At 40.7% G+C, this 17,403-nt stretch overlaps 1 long non-coding RNA gene across 5 annotated transcripts; it reads right to left on the bottom strand.

Moving 5' to 3' along the window:
* Nucleotides 1-13,879: 13,879 nt before the first annotated feature.
* Nucleotides 13,880-16,726, bottom strand: LOC109168083. Of its 5 annotated transcripts, none has more exons than XR_002051969.1 (7): nucleotides 16,514-16,726; nucleotides 15,917-16,138; nucleotides 15,665-15,734; nucleotides 14,997-15,077; nucleotides 14,745-14,835; nucleotides 14,574-14,638; nucleotides 13,880-14,356 (listed from the first exon to the last, which is right to left on the bottom strand). It is a non-coding gene; the product is annotated as an uncharacterized LOC109168083 (long non-coding RNA). The 5 variants fall into 5 exon arrangements; XR_002051970.1 differs by having other exon boundaries at nucleotides 15,665-15,729; XR_002051967.1 differs by lacking the exon at nucleotides 15,917-16,138.
* Nucleotides 16,727-17,403: the final 677 nt, after the last annotated feature.

The raw sequence follows: 17,403 nt of genomic DNA, 5'->3' as shown, positions 1-17,403 counted from the left end.
AAACATCAAGGGCTCTTAGGTACTTACTTCGCCATCAAAGGGGATACATACCCCGACTTGGTGAAAGAATTCTACCAACACCTTGTGGCCACCAAACGGGGTGACAAAATAGAAATCACCACCAAGGTCCGTGGCAAGGAAATTGTGCTTTCCGAAGGCCGTTTGGCCAAGCTCTTGAAATTGACCACCACGGGTGTGTCCAACTATGACCGGAAGGGGTGGATTGACACCCAAACCACGGGGTACAAGGACTACCTCGGGTACCTACTCAGGAAAGAGGAAGGATTCACCTCGGCCACACGACCGAATAGAAAGTGGCTATCGGCGGAACAAAAGATATTGGTTATGATTGTAACCGATAGCCTCCTGCCCACGAACAATAAAAGCAAGGACGTGGGGAGTTTAGAGTGCACCTTTGCCTACTTCTTGAAACATAAAATCAAGTTCAACCTGCCGGCCCTCATGCTAAAACACATGGAGTTTTGCAAATAAAGCAACCGACTTAGCCTACCCTACGGGATGATCCTAAGTTGGATCATGGAGAAAAAGGGGGTGGACCTAAGCCACACCGAGGTCAAGACCGCAAATGGCATAGTCTTTAATGCCCAGAACCTACGCCGCAATGATATCTACTACACCGAGGGAGGACATTACCTCACCCTCGAAGAAATTTGCCAAAAACCCAAGGATGAACGAAGAGAATTGGTCGACCAATTGGACATTTCCAACAAGAAGCTCAAACGAGCAATGCAAGATTGCGGAATCCTGGAGGGAAATGAGGACCAGGAGGAGGATGACGAACCCAACCCGTCGGTGCAACCACGATCAGGAGGGAACCCAAGGGAGCAAAACGAGGGCTCAATCAATGAACGCATACTCGCACAGCTCAACCGGCAAAACCAAATCATGGAGGAAGGGTTCTCATCCTTGATCCGTACGACACGCGCACTAGATCAGAGGGTGGCAGCAATCGAGGCCACCTCGGGCACTCGCGGGACGTCCAGCTCAGGAGCAGGAGGCCAAGGTAGACCCAAAACCTTTCTATCACAACACCACCAGAAATCCAGTCTACCCCAGCTAAGGCAAAACGTGGGGCCACATTCCTAACCGGGAGGCCAAGATGCGGAATGCCTAGGGGGTGAAAGAATGGATTAACGCACCGGGCTTCGGGGACGAAGCCCCTCGTAAGGGGGGGAGAGTGTAACACCCCGTGTTACGACCCCTAAAACCAATTAATTAATTAACCCATAGCCCAAGAGAAAGAATAAATTATAATAATTAATTAGGGAAAAAGGCCCACCATAGTCCATGGGCCCTTATCCCTAAACCCAATCCTTAGTTCCAAAAGGAATAGAATTAGCAAGCCTATAATATTAGTTCCTAATCAGGACTCCTAAATATATAAATAGGGGACTTAAGAGGCACCTAGAACCCCCCCCCCCCCCCCCCCCAACCACAATAAACGATTCACCACCCCAAAAGAGCTCCAAGAATTCCCTTAGAAGAAATCAAGAAAGCAAGAAAGCTTAAAGAAAGACCCTTCATAGCCAAGGAATTAATTAAGGCTAAGAGGTAACCCATGTCTCAACAAAACCTATTTTCATAGCTATGATTTCCCCCGTAGGATTTCCCCATATTATTGTGTATTGATGATTTGTGATATTATAATTGATGATTGATGGGATAATTCCATGGGTGATCTTGATATTGGGAGATTCTTGATAATTATGGTGTTCTTGATGATTATGTGGAGTTCTTGATGTTTATATGTCGTTCTTGATAATTGTATGGCATTCTTGATGCTTGTGTGATATTCTTACCGAATCTTGTAATTAGAAGACGAATCGTATTCTTGTTGGTATAAAAGTGATTAGAACCCTAGGTTGTATCGTATGATATTATTCTTGGTGTATCGGGAGGGGAAATCGCATGTTTGGGTGTCGATTATGTTTAGAAAAGCATGTTAGGTTATGTGCCGTACGTTTCTCGTATTTGATCCGTTATTTGTCTACGTGTTGATCGTTAATTGCGTTGTAAAGTGTCTAAGCATGGTTTCGGGTTCCACAATGGTTCCCGGGGCGTTTTGTGTTTAAAGAGTCAGTGGGGGTAGGTGGGAGGTAGGGGACCCGCCACCTACCCGCAGCCAGAAGGGACGCCTCCGGCAGCGGGCAGCCGGTGGGCGGGCAGCTGCCCGCCGACGACCCGTTGCCCGGAACAGTGCTTACCGCCGGGCAGCCGGCGGGTGGCCCCCCCACCCACCGGCTACCCGCTGGAAATCTCCCCCATTCGGGACCCCGGCTTCCCCGTTTGATGTTTCCCCGATCCCCGTGGTGTCCCAACGGACTCCGTTTATCGTGCCGTGTCTAGTTTGATGTTTCGAGTACCGTTCGTAGGTTTATGAGTCTTATATATTGCATGCTAGTTGAATTGGTATCCCGTTGACCTAGGTGGAAGAAGTATGAACCCCTTAGGACCATTCTTAGTATGTGAAGGATCACGCATAGGTTTTGTTATACGCTTTCTCCCCTTCCCAATGTGTTAATGTGGGTTGCATGTGCTTGCTATGTGTTATGTGTGCATGACACCCCAATTCGGTTGCGATCGGATTGGTTATTCCTGAGCTGCGGTTCAGAAGCTGGCTGCGGTCAGATTTACACTCTTGGGCTGCGGTCCACCGTTTGGTTGCGATCAAACGTTTCTACATGAGCTGCGGTTCATATTTCCTGGCTGCGGTCAGATGACATTCTCTTGGGCTGCGGTCCACTGTTTGGTTGCGATCAAACATTATTATGAGCTGTGGTTCATCGGTCGGTTGCGATCGACCCCTCCGTGTTGCGATACGGGGCAGGGTGCTGCGGGGCCGTGTCAGAGCTATATGCGCTGACCCTCATGTATGGGCATGCGATTGGTCCTGTGGCGCCAACAAAGTGTGCTATGTGATGAAATACGGATGAGTTGTTGTTATGAATGTCTTGGGGATGTGACTATGGGATTTATGCTGGGGATTGTTTGTGTTGGGTTATGTTTATTAATTGTGCTCAGCTTTATCTGTCTCGCCTGTTGTGGATTGTATACGCTTGTTATAACTGTTGCTTGTGTCTAGCCTTATCTGTCGAGTCATTCCCGGTTTTAAAAGCTAGAGTTCGTAGAATGTATCTTCATGCTCAAAATGGTTTTCGTATATCTATATATATATATATCTCTATATGTATTGTATTTCAACGCGTTGGAGTGGGTTACTAGCATCTCCCGCTGAACAGATATATTTGGCTTTCAGGCACAGAGGATTAGAGCACCGGAGCGCGCTAGACTGGAGCGTAGAAGTAGAGTAGTTTCCCTTTCGGCTTGCGTGCCATGTTATGCATTTATATTTCGGAGAATATTAGTTTGATAGCCTGTGCACCTGGGTTCTCTAGCCCAGGTGTGGCATAGCACCCCGTACGCTTATGTGATACTTTGGGATTTAGTGAGATGTTATCCTTGTTATATAAGTTTTAAATGTTCTTGAAAATCTGGGGTGTTACAACAAGATTCCTTAAACTGGATGTAAATTGTTTACCTCTTGGTCTCTCTACTCTTAGAATAGTACGCTGATCGCTAGAACTTGATAACTTGTTTGATTAAAAATGATTGAGGCAATGTGTATCCGCGAAACCCTTAGTTATTTAAAGCAAACTGGGATGGGGGAGGTTGATGTTGAGACCGATTCTCAGTTAGTTTATTATGCTTTACTTTCAGACTCATTTAATTCTGCTTTTGATTTTATTGTGGATAATGTTAAAGAACTGGCATCTACTATTCATGGTGTCGACTTTTATTTTGTTAAGCGATCAGCGAATGGTGTTGGCCACCTTGTTGCTCGAGAAGCCATTTCTATGTCTGGTTGCGGGGAGTGGTTTGATGACCCTCCTCCTTTCGTTGTTGATTATATTCTTTCTAAAGCAATGAATTAATTTCCTATTCTCAAAAACTTTGGAAATGATCAGCACCTTCTTCAGTTGATGAAGAGGGGACTTATAAGCTGGGAGAAAATTAGTTCTGTTGGAGGGAAAACTATTTTCAAATAGCCTACAGACCAGCGGGTAGAGACCGGTGGGTAATCCGAAGGGTAGGTGAGTTGTCAGATTTTCCAGCCGTTGAATCCTTAAAATGCGCTGAACACTTGCTTTTTGTTATGCGCAAAAGGGCAAGCATTTAATGGGAAATCGACCTTAGGATATGTTACTAGGACTCACTTTGCCTTAAGGAATATTTACTCACTTTTTAAGGTTTCAGACTGTTTACACTCAGAGAATGTTTTGAGCTGTCCTGCTGAGTTGTTAACTATGTTGTTGGTCCCGAAGGGTTTGGGAACGAATCTAAAGAGTGGGGGGGGGGGGGTGAATAGATTCATTATGATTTTCAAAACTTTCGTAAATCGTTAAGTCCAAGACTTTACAACTCGTTCAGAGGTTAATTATATGCACAACGGAAAATATTAATACCCTTTTTACGATTCTTTGCACGAGTTGATTGATTTAGCAGTATAGAATATGAGAAATAAATGAATGAAGTACGTTAGAATAAAATAGAGAGAGAGAGAGAGAGAGAGAGAGAGAGAGAGAGAGATAGAGAGAGAGAGAGAGAGAGAGAGAGAGAGAGTGAGAGAACTTTTATAGTGGTTCAGCTATTAAAAAACCTAATCCACTCTTCTTTACAACTCGTGAAGTTTTGCTCTATCTCCTTAGTACAAATCCACTTCAAGATTGTTCCTTGACACAAAGCTAGACACAATCTCAAGAGTTAGGTTTTTCAACTATCCCCAGCCCACTCCGCCTCAATCTACTTATCAAGTAGAGGAAAGATGATAAAAGATGTGAAATCTTTTCCTCCAACTGTGAAGCTTGGCCGTATGATGATCTTGATGTGGCACAAGATTCTTGAGACTGAATATATACTTTGTAAGAATATCTCTCTTGCACTGATCACTTGTAGCTAAATGGTGTTTCAAGCTTATGAGCACTTAGAAGGTTTTTGGATCAGGTACTCATCCTTGTAAAGAAGTGAGAAATTTATAGGGGTGAAATTTTATCCCGTTGGAGAAGAAGACAATATTTAAAAACCCTAATGACCAGTGGGTAGAGACTGCTGGACAAAGAGTGCATGTGGGTGTCAGTTTAATTTAGTCGTTGGCCTATGAGATGTGCAGACAATTTTTACGCTTATCACTGCACAAAAGTACATGCATTAAATGATAGTTTGACTTAGGGATTTGTTTCTAGGACTTGATTTGTCCCAAACAAATTTCCACATACGAGAATTTGGACTATTCACGCTCAGAGAATGTCTCTGGCTTGTCCTCATGATTTGTTGATAATAACTATCAACTCGTGTGCACTCTTGATTGGTTGACTTTACCAATCGTCCAAATAACTGACGAATGACTTTGTCTTGATCATTCGACGTTGATTATCATCAAGAGGTGGATCCTTCCACGATTCGATCTCTTGCAACATCTTGGACTTCGTTCTTCAGTATCTTCAAGTCTTCTTCCTTGGTCTCAATTTGCCCTTTCTCGCTGCTGTCAATTTGTTACTTAAGACATTTCAACTAGACTATTTTTGTTTACATAGACTAAGGCACCATGAGTTGTAGAGTGTTTAACTTGGGTTTGAGACATGAGATATACTCAACTAAGAACGAATTTGGGGGGGTCTAAGTTCCTAAGCTTAGTATCATCAAAATCTATTTACAAAATGTTCCTAACAATTTCCCCTAATTAATTAATGTGGTCCACGGAGGATCGTGGACCCTTGTCTATAATAAAGCCTCAAACCTGTTAGAATTAGGAAAGATGGCCCATTATTAATTAGACTCTGATTAGGATTCCTAAACCTATATAAAAGGGATTAGAAAGCCTTTAGAACCTTTCCCTTCCACCTTCTCCTCTACCACTCGAAATCCCCTCCTAGGACCCAGACAAAGAAATCCCCGCCACAAAGCCTAGGAAAGATTGATAGGAAGAGGACCTTGAGGAAAGATCCTAGGAATCGTAAGAAGTTTAATTAAAGCTAAAAGGTAACCCATGTCTTACAAAACCTATTTCCCTTGCTATCTTTTATTGATTGGCTCCTTTGAATGATTGTATGTGTGAATTTGTGGTTATGCCTTGATAGAGCTTGTCTTTAGGATTTATGTTGTGGTTTCTTGATGTTCTTGATGTCCTTAATGATCTTGTGTAGTGGATTGCATGTCCTTGTATTTAATTATGTTTAGAGCTTGTCCTTAGGGTTTATATTGCGAATCTGGTTGTTCTTGGTGTTCTTAGCATTCTTGGGTGGGTATTTGCATGTTCGGGAGTTATTCGAGGTTTAGGGCTTTATATGTTGCGTTCTTGATGTTCTTGAGGTTCTTAATGCCCTTGAACCATTATGTGTTTATCCTTGAGTGTTGGCATGTTTAGAGTTTATGTTTAGGGTTCAATCATGTTGTTTCTTGGCATATTCTATGTGTTCAAGTCCCTATTGTTGTTGATATGTGTTTGGGGCATGTGGGGACTTGATTTTGGGTAAAATTGGAAAATTCCCGGGTTGGGAAAAATTAAAAGTTGGGGTGTTCCAGCGGGTAGTTGGTGGGGGGACGAACCCCCATGTAACACCCCAGATTTTCAGGATATTTAAAACTTATAAAATAAAGGTGAAATCTCGTTGAATCCCAAAACATAGTACAAGAGTATGGGGTGCTATGCCACACCTGAGCTAGAGAACTCAGGTGCACAGGCTAACTGTCTAATATCCTCAAATAGTATCAGTACTAAATCATGGCACGCAGGCCGAAAGGGAAAAACTATCTAAGCTACGTCCAAGCTTCTAACGCGCTCCAGTGAACTACTCGTCTGTGCCTGAAAGCCAAATATATCTGTTCAGCGAGAGATGCTGGTAACCCACTCCAACGCGTTGAAATACAATACATATAGAGATATATATATAGATATACGAAAACCATTTTAAAGCATGAAGATATATCCTACGAGACTCTAGCTTTTAAAACCGGGAATGACTTGACATATAAGGCTAGACACAAGCAACAGTTATAACAAGCGTATACAATCCACAACAGGTAAGACAGATAAGGCTGAGCACAATTGATAAACATAACCCAACGTAAACAATCCCCAGCATAGATCCCATAGTCACATCCCCCAATATACTCATAAACATACACATCCATATCTCATCACATAGCACACTTTGTTGGCGCCACAGGACCAATCGCATGCCCATACATGAGGGTCAGCGCATATAGCTCTGACACGGCCCCGCAGCACCCTGCCCTGTCTCACCTTACGGAGGAGCCGATCGCAACCGACTAATGAACCGCAGTTCTATATAATATTTATATACCTGACCGGTCTCTACCAGCCTGGTTAACAGTTGGGATGGTTCTCAACCCATTCAACTGCCCGTATAGTGGACCTTTGTCCTATATAATATTTATATACCTGACCGGTCTTTACCAGCCTGGTTAACAGCCGGTATGGTTCTCAGCCCATCCGACTGCCCGTATAGTGGAACTTAGTCCTATATAATATTTATATACCTGACCGGTCTCTACCAGCCTGGTTAACAGTCGGTATGGTTCTCAGCCCACCCGATTGCCCGTATAGCCCGATTGATCTTAACCAATTCGGGGTTACATGCACACATAACACATAGCAAGCACATGCAACCCACATTAACACATTGGGAATGGGGAGAAAACGAATAACAAAACCTATGCGTGATCCTTCACATACTAAGAATGGTCCTAAGGGGTTCATACTCCTTTCACCTAGGTCAACGGGATACCGATTCAACTACCATGCAATATATAAGACTCATACAACCTACGAACGGTACCCGAAACATCAAACTAGACATAGGCACGACAGACGGAGTCCGTTGGGACACCACGGGGGTCGGGGAAACATCAAACGGGGAAGCCGAAACCCCGGGTTGGGGTATTTTCCAGCGGGTAGCCGGTGGGTGGGGGTCCACCCGCCGGCTGCCCACCGGCGTGTACTGTTCCGGGCAGCGGGTGCCCGGCGGGCAGCCGGGCAGCTGCCCGCCCGCCGGCTGCCCGCTGTCGGGACTGTCCGACTTGGCCGCGGGTAGGTGGCGGGTCCCCTACCCCCACCTACCCCCCCACTGACTCTTTTCATCACAAAAACGCCCCGGGAACCATTGTGGAACCCGAAACCATGCTTAGACACTTTACAACGCAATTAACGCTCAACACGTAGTTAATTAACGGATCAAATACGAGAAACGTACGGCACATAACCTATCATGCTTTTCTAACATAATCGACACCCCAAACATGCAATTTCCCACCCGATAAACCAAGAATGATATCATACGATACAACCTAGGGTTCTAATCACTTTTATACCCACAAGAATACGATTCGTCCTCTAATTACAAGATTCGGTGCAAATAACACGTAAGCATATACAATTATCAAGAATGACATATGAACATCAAGAACTCCACATAATCATCAAGAACATCATAATTATCAAGAATCTCTCAATATCAAGATCACCCATGGAATTATCCCATCAATCATCAATAATAATATCGCAAATCATCAATACACAATAATATGGGGAAGTCCTACGGGGGAAATCATAGCTATGAAAATAGGTTTTGTTGAGACATGGGTTACCTCTTAGCCTTAATTAATTCCTTGGTTATGAAGGGTTTTTCTTTAAGCTTTCTTGCTTTCTTGATTTCTTCTAGGGGGGTTCTTGGAGCTCTTTGGGGTGGTGGGCGTTATTCCTGTGGTGGGGGGTTTCTAGGTGCCTCATAAGTCCCCTATTTATATATTTAGAAGTCCTAGTTAGGAACTAATATTATGGGCTTGCTAGTTCTATTTCTTTTGGGACTAAGGATTGGGTTTAGGGATAAGGGCCCGTGGACTATGGTGGGCCTTTCCTAATTAATTATTGTGATTTAATTCTCTCTTTTGGGTAATTGATTAAATGATTTAATTGATCTTAGGGGTCGTAACACGGGGTGTTACACCCCACCTGACCACCCGCCGGAACCGGTGTGGTGTTCCAGCGGGAGGACGGGCGGGTGGACGGCCACCCGTCGGTCCACCCGCTGGAACTTATGGTGACCGTCGGCGGGAGGTTGGCGGGTGGTGGTCCACCCGCCGTACCACTTGCTGGTACGGGCCAGCGCGGGGTGGTTCGGTCTCCGTTGGGTCAAACCCCGTGCCCCGAGGTGTCTTCTTTGATGTTTGTGGCTCCAGTACGATGTCTTAAGTTTCGTAACGTGAATTTTGAGTCGTATCTTTGCATGTGGCCCATATTTGTATCGTGTGGTGCCAAAGTATGGTCTCTATGTGTCTTGTGGTCGCCTTGAGGGAACTTGTTGTTGAAAGTCAATGTGCATGATGTGCCCTTCCCAGATTATCCCCTTATGGAGTCATTGTCGAGTCTTGCTTGTGTGTTGTTGTCCATGGTGAAAAGAAAAGATATGTGATTGGTGGAAAAGATATGATTGGTGGTTGATGCACTGCGCGTGCTTGTGTGTGATAGTATTGCGGTACCGGTCTGTGATTTAAAGGCATCGCGGATGCTATGAGATCGGTGATTATGTAGGAGGTCGTGTAGGAGGGGAGCACGCGGTGCTCCGGAGGGATAAGGATGTGGTGTGTAGGGTGGACTGGAGGTACAGGTTGGAACATTTATAAGGTTGGAGAGGCGTAAAGGTTGGAACTTGGTATAAGGTTGGAACATGGACATATCTTGTTGTGTGCTCTTGTTGTTATTGTCAAGTCGTAATGTCATCTTGTCTTGTGGTCTTAGTTTGCATCATTGTGTCTTTATGTGTCTTGTCGTGTCAAGTCTGTTGGTGTGTCAGTCTTATTCCTGGTTTTAAAGTTAGAGTTGTTTAGGGCTATATCTATGTATTCCCAAGTCTCAAAATGGTTTCTTATATCTATATGTATTGTACTCAACGCGTGGGAGTTGGTGGTGACAACCCAAAATTTAATTTTATAAATCCAATTTTAAGAAATTCCAAAATAGCCATTTTAACTCCATTAAAAATTTTTGCGATCAATTCGTGTTTGAATAAATTATTTTGAACACATTTTAAATTAATTCTACACCAAAACTTATTTTTAATCCAAAATCCTAAATTTTCGGGTACTTCGCGTACCAAGTTTTAAATTGAGAAACCAATATGAGTGAGACCGGGAGAATTCTGAGAAGCCTTAAACAAGTGTTCATCTAGAAAACTTTTTGAGAAAATTCCTTTTCAACCCCAAAGTATTTTAAATAACAATTCTAGCCCGTGGACCATGGAGCATGGTGGACCACTAAACATCCAAAACCCTTTCCTGCTTCATCTTCTAGCCAATGGAAAATTACACTTTTGCCTTCCACCAATCATTGTTGAGTCTCCTAGGGTTTAGAGCCCTATAAAATGGAATGTTTTTAGACATTTGCCTCTTTGATTCTCTTCCTTGTCTTCCCCAAGCCAACTTTGCACGAAAACACAGTAAGCTTCCATTTCTTCATTATTCTCCTAGCTTCTTTGATTTCTAGCTTCCATCTCTGAGAACTTAGCTCTTAAGGCTTGTTGTTTGGTTGGTTGTCATGTCTAGGGGGTGAAGGAGGGTGTAGCTAGTTGGGAAGAAGGAGAAATCCCAACAAAAAAGGAGGAATCTACAAAGGTATAATCCCATGTCCCCATGGACTCCCTCTTCATTTTTGGCTCTGTGAAGCCTACATTTTTTAATAGAAATGAGTAGAATGTTGGATTTTTTGTTGTGTTTGAGCTAGGAAGTGACCTATTTATTGTCTATGATGTTTTGATAATGCTTTGGATGTGTTGGACTTGTTTGGATGTGTTTTACAGATGAATGTTACAGCCCTAGCCGTGGCCCATCAAGGGGCCACCGGCTAGAGCCGGGGCCAACTGGGCCTAGGGCACGGCCCTAGGAGAGGGCCGTTGCCTAGGCCTGACGTTGTTACGGCCTGAGGGGGCGGCTCATGAGGAGCCCCGCTCCCTGGTTTCTGAGAGTAGTCTGTGCAGTGGTCGGGCCCTTGTGGCTCAGCTACGTGTCGTTTCGGGCCAGGTGTCACGGCCCTTGTGGCTCGGTACCTCGGGGTAGTCTCGACGCACGTTTTGGCTTTGATTTCGTTGAATTTGGATTAGAAATGAGCATGTTATGATGGATTTATTGATGATTTTGCTACACAGTATGTATTTTGAAGTTCACTGTAAATGAGAAATGTCTTGCTTTGTTGCCTGATGTTTGTTTATGTATTGAGTAGAGAAGCATGATCACTTTGAAAATATGACTTATTAGAAAAGCATGACTAGAATGTGTTGTTTGATCAATGGGATTTGGAGTATATTTTAATGATAGAATTACATAGAATTTGTTATGTTGCACGCCGAGTATGAGATTGTATTCTTGAGAATCTTATGATTTTTATATGGATTTGAAGCATGTTATATGAATTTTGGCATTCCAAGCATATCATGTTTTAAAAAGTGCATAAGTGGCCAACGTGAGCCTAAGTATTACTTTCAAAATCCATAAGCATGTTGTATATCATTATTTGATGCATTGAGAAGTTGTTGAGTTGTGGCAATGCATAAGTTTGGTGCATGAGAGATATATTTATATAGCATCTATATCAGTGAGGTTTTGGAGGACCCCGTTTGGACTATGTCCTCTCGGATGATTTTATGCACATTGCGGTCCCAGTATATGTAACGCGGTGTATTCCCACATTACGAGGTTGGAAACTGCCCGCCAGGCTTGGAATCCTGGTCAGGGGGTGTGCACACTAATAGTTCGATACCTGATCCCACAGAGTTTGAGAATAGAACCAAGAGAGTGGTTCGGTGGATGAGCAAAGTATTAGGTCGGCTAGACGCCGTGCCCGGATAGGTTCATTCACATTATGGTGAAGTTCCTACCTCGTCCATTTATAAAGAAAGAGTGAGTCATTACGACTCTAAGAAAGGAAGAAGTGAGTCATTGCAACTCTAAGAGAAGAAAGAAAGAAAGCAAGTCATTTATGACTCAATGAGACCTCCACAGAAAGTATTCTATTTTACAAACGAGTGTATGAGTATATTTATAGTATTGCACAAGATTGCATTTGAGTACATTTATAGTATTGCACGAGATTGCATTTGAGCACATTTATAGTACTGCACAAGATTGCATTTGAGTATAGTATTGCACGAGATTGCATAAGGAGAATGATTTGCCGAATTTGTTTATGAGTGTGATTGCTTAGTTGCATTTTTGAAGTCTTATATATACAGTTTGCATGATGAGAATTTGAAAGCATGGAGTTAGTTTTCATATTGATTAGTAGTATGAATTCACTTGTAAGCATGAGTTCTTTATGAGGAGATGTTGTGATACTTATGTGTTGGAATGCTTATGTTGTTTAATCATTTCTTTTGAAGCATGCATGTTGATATTATAGGTTGCAAGCATATAGAAAGTCTTTGATGTATCTATAGTTACCTATGTGATGAGATTGTTGATTATGAATGTTATCAAATGTTTTTCCAAAGTATATTCTATAGTACTTTACAGGGTTGAGTGTGGTTATATTTAGCTTCGTGTTACCGGATGTTTTCCTATTTGTCTATGTGTTGTTTGTAAAATCCCTTTCAGGTGGGCCCAGCGTTGAGAGGTGATCGAGTTAGACTAGTCTAGTATCTCTAGTAGTCTGAACTCATAGTCTTTTATCATGATGTTATTTGTCGGATTTATAGACTTATGTTGTTTTGATGATGATTGATGATGTAGACATCGGGGTGTGTTTTTCCCCGTTATGTTTTTAAAATTAAGTTTTATGGATGTTAGTTATTTGTTTTATTTCTAGTTCCATCCTTAGCCTTTGCAATCACCAGGGAGTGGTGGTTGTGGCAGTGACATTCTCACTAGTTTACTTATTAAGTTGTTTATCCGTTGCTTAGTTTATGTTAATTGAGGTTTAGAATTGTAATTAAGATTTAGAAAAAGTGGGGTGTTACAAATTGGTATCAGAGCAGTTCGATCCGCGGGAAACTTAGGAAGTTTGACTCTTAGGATTGAGTATAGAAATTCTAAGTGGAAGCCTAGGAAGGATCGAATAAGAAATGACCTCTAAGTTGAAATCCTAAGTAGGATAAGTTAAGAAGATGAACTTAAATGAAATCCTAGGAAGGATAAGATTAGGGAAAGAACCCTAAGTGATGAATTAAGTTAAGAAAGCCTCAAGTTCAGTGGTTAAAGTGTGAGATTCGGTGATAAGAAAAGCTCGAAGTATCAAATAGGAACGCGGTGAGGTTGTGAGTTCCTTGCTTTGTTGTAAATTGCTTATGTGTTTTACCAATGTGCTCATTGTGCTTTTGTTATCTGTTGTGAGCAAAGTAGAGAAGTTAACACTACAAGAAAAATCGGGAATCGCGATGGGAAAATTACGTCGCGAAACAGCAAAATTCCGTCGCGAATCACATTTCGCGACGGAATCCGTTCCGTCGTCTATCGACTTGTCGTATTTTTGTTCGCGACGGAATAATTCCGTCGCAAAATATGGCGACGGAATAAGGCGTTGCAAATTAGCGATGAAATTTTTTCCATCGCATTTTGATAACGGAAATTATTCTGACGCTAATTTCGTCGCCATTTTGAAAACGAATATTCCGTCGCAATATTATTTTTCCGTCGCGATTCCATCGTAATTTCGTCGCATTTTGGCAACAAATATTCCATCGCAAAACTTATATTCTGTCGCGATTCCATCGCATTTTTTATTTTTATTTTTTAAAAATTATTTATAATTATTATTTTTAAATAGTAATATGAGCTTTTAAAATATTAATATAAAACTACAATAACATACTAAAACACAATTAATTCTAAAAAATAACATAACTCTAAACATTATCAATTTACATTAAGTTCAAGTAATAATACATCATCAATCCACATTTAGTAACTAAAAATAGTCAATTCAAGTCTAAACAACATATAATAGTCCTCACCAAAGAAAAATCAAGATAACAAGATCATAAAGGTTTTAACTTGGTAGCATTCATTCTAACAACTAAGGTCACAATGTTGTCTTGATCAAGCCTCTCACGTATTCAAGAGACATCAATCTTCTTCACTTCACTTCACTAAGATCATATGAGGATCACTTTAAATAAACTCTTATCCTTTGAGAAGGTGCACAAGAACAGATGATGATCACTTTCAGCATTCCCTTCCAGTTTTCTGGCTAGAGTATTCAGATTTTCCACCCAATATATCCCAAAATAATTCAGATTCTGCACCTTCTTTCTGCAGTAGACTGCAAATCAGGCTGCAAACAGTACATGAAAAATTAGATAAAAATACAAATTAAGTGTTACTACAATATATGACTAAGTGGTCCATCTCATTCTAAGATCGTACATTCAATTATGAATGAAATATGTGAATCTTTTTTTAGAATTTAGATTAGAGCTCGCTCTCTTAGTCCCCTAGAAAGACAAGCCAATGCCAATACTATAAATTGAACTTATGGAAACAAAACATACCGGTTCAACTTGGATGTAAATATGAAAACTTTTGAGTTTTGAGTGTGCTAATTGAATGGCATGTACTGTGTTAAGGCAAAATCAAGAAAAGGCAAAATAAAATTTCTACAAATGGAATTCACTTATAAATGATCACATATTACATACTAATATAAATCTCCAATTACTAACCTTTTCGAAACTGTTGAATTGCTTTGAAAACAGGCTCCAAGACCCGAACATCGTTCTGATATTTGATAGAATCTTTAGCAAGAAAATCAAACTGTAGGGAGTGGAAGAAAACATCAGTTCTTCACATTGCAATTACTTGGTAGAAGACTAGACAGAGAACTATCTTTTTCCTTCACCAATTAGTTTTACATGTGAAGTTTAATTTCCATCAGAAGAGTGACATGGTCATACAGAACATAGAAAGAAAAGTACCTTCAGGGTATCTGGAGCCACTGGCTCCACATTCTCTACTTTCAAAGTGCAGCAACCAATTTTTTCAGCTTCATCATCATCCTGAAACACACCAAAAAAAGAGAATAAGTCTACAGACCTTCACCATCTGGCTAGAAAATAGAAGGAAAAACCTTTATGTTAAGGGAAAAAGAGATAAATATCAACTACATACAATTTGAATTATATGCGTAATGCGTCTCCACAAATCATATAAATGGTTAAGTCCACTGAATGGAACCTTGGATGTCTAATGTTCTAGTAGGTTTGCTGTTTGTCTGCTAAAATAGTTTGTTGCATGTGCTTTCTATTATACTTTTAAAATTTATACAGACTGATAAATTCATCTTGCAAGTTTACAGACCATTCAAAAATATGTTTTTTTTTTGTTTAAAAATATATTGTTTAAAAAAGAGAATCGCAACCATCAACAGGCAACAGTTATATGGGAAAACTGACAAAAACAAAATATATAGGTTTCAGACAAGGACCATTTACCATAAGCTTCCTACATTGAACTGAAGTATGGAAAATTCACAAACCTTTGTATGAACTGTCAAGTTGATGATTGCTAATATAGGAGATCACAGTGGAGCAATAACTAAATCAAGCAAGCACACGATAGCAAATACTTGAAATAAATGACTAACCTCTAACTTTGCTTTGAATTGAATTTTACATCAATTAAACTCCAGAAAGTGAGGCCTATCAGCAACTAACCTTACAGAAAGAAGAGCAGAAACATTAGTATCCTCATTCCCTACATCTTTTGAGTAAGGCCTGTTATAGTATGCATAAAACATTAGATATATTTAGGTAAAACCTTATTTCCTAACATAACAAGAATATTAGGCAAACTTGCATTACATAGGAAGAAGCTTTATCCAGACAAGATTTACAACCTCATTCTTCCTATCATCTCTGCTTCGTTAGAATGTAACATGCAAAAACACCTAGACGGTCATAAAAAGCCAAAGCAGTTGAATAACACTGAAAGAAGAAGTAATTTCAATGTAAAACTTGAAATAGAAGCCCTATCACTTAATCACTTTAGAGTAACATTATTAAACCTGTCACCATAGGAATCCCCATATACTGAGAAGCACTTCGTCCTTACAGATTTCCTTCAAATATAATTTCATTGCATTACAAAATAAAAGATCAATAATCCAATATCTCATTCGTTCTTTCAGATTGCATATGTAATCAGATATTGCAAATAAAAGATTAGTCAGGTATTACTTTTTCCTTTTTCCAGAATCACATCAAACAGAAGGCAATTTCACATCAAATAATTTTATTTTTTATTTTTTGCATTTTTACAGGAATTTGTATTCATATATAAATGCACATCTACGTGTCTAAAAAGTGTTTAACAAAAAAGAAACACATGATAGATAATAACATATTAATAGATACTAAAATTTGAAAAAAGAATCATGAAATATACCAGGGTGGAAAGATAGTCAGCGGAAAAAAACATCGGAAAAGGGCGCTACCTTGGTTTACAGGGGAGGCTAAGTTCAGAGTCTGCAACTTCGTCGTAGGCAGGGGCGGAGGCTGAAACCGGGCAGCAGCTTCGTCGACAGCAGCTTTGTGGTCGGAACTCGTTGGTTGTCGTATTCACAAGAGTAGCTGTCAGCTGAGTTGGAGAAGCGATAGAAACGGTAGAGAATTAGGGATTAGGGTTTGAAATTTAATTTTTCTTCTCCCTGAAATTTAACTTTTGGACAATGGAATAGTGGATACTATGTTAAGAACTCAAGATAACTCAAAATAAAATTTAATATACAATTGCGACGGAATTAATTCCATCATTGATTTCGTCGCAATATTTATTAAAATTTTAAAAATCCTTCCTTCGTGACGGATAAAAATTCGGTCACAATTTTCGTCGCCATTTCGCGACGGAGCATAATTCCATCGTCTTTTCCGTCGCTAAATGGACAACGTAACTCACATCCATCGCAAATTCCATCGTGAACATTTTGTCGCCAAGATTTCGCGGGTTAAATTTTTTCTTTGCACCAAAAATAGCGACGGAATTAATTTCCGTCACGAATTCCGTCGTTATATGCTGACAGAATAGCTTCCGTCGCGATTTTCCATCGCAATTCACGATTTTTCTTGTAGTGTAAAAGTGGGAAGTTGAAAGAGAAAGACCAAAAGTTTGAGAGCTAAAGTGTAGAAAAGAAGTTTGTTGTTGAAAAGTTGTTAAAGTAGTTGAGAAGAAGTGCCTTTGTTTGTTTTGTGTGCGCCTTGCTTGTTGCGAGCTTTGTCTTAAGAATAGAAAAGTTAGAATCAGCTAACCTTTAGTCGTGCTAACAAGAATGATCTGTTCTGGTCATGTACAAAGGACATGGCGATGCCGCCGCGAAGAGTTACAGAG

Source organism: Ipomoea nil, unplaced genomic scaffold, assembly GCF_001879475.1.
Source record: "Ipomoea nil cultivar Tokyo-kokei standard unplaced genomic scaffold, Asagao_1.1 scaffold3172, whole genome shotgun sequence".
Taxonomy (NCBI): domain Eukaryota; kingdom Viridiplantae; phylum Streptophyta; class Magnoliopsida; order Solanales; family Convolvulaceae; genus Ipomoea; species Ipomoea nil.
Note: the sequence above shows the minus strand (reverse complement) of the source record. Positions and strands in the feature narration are given on the sequence as shown.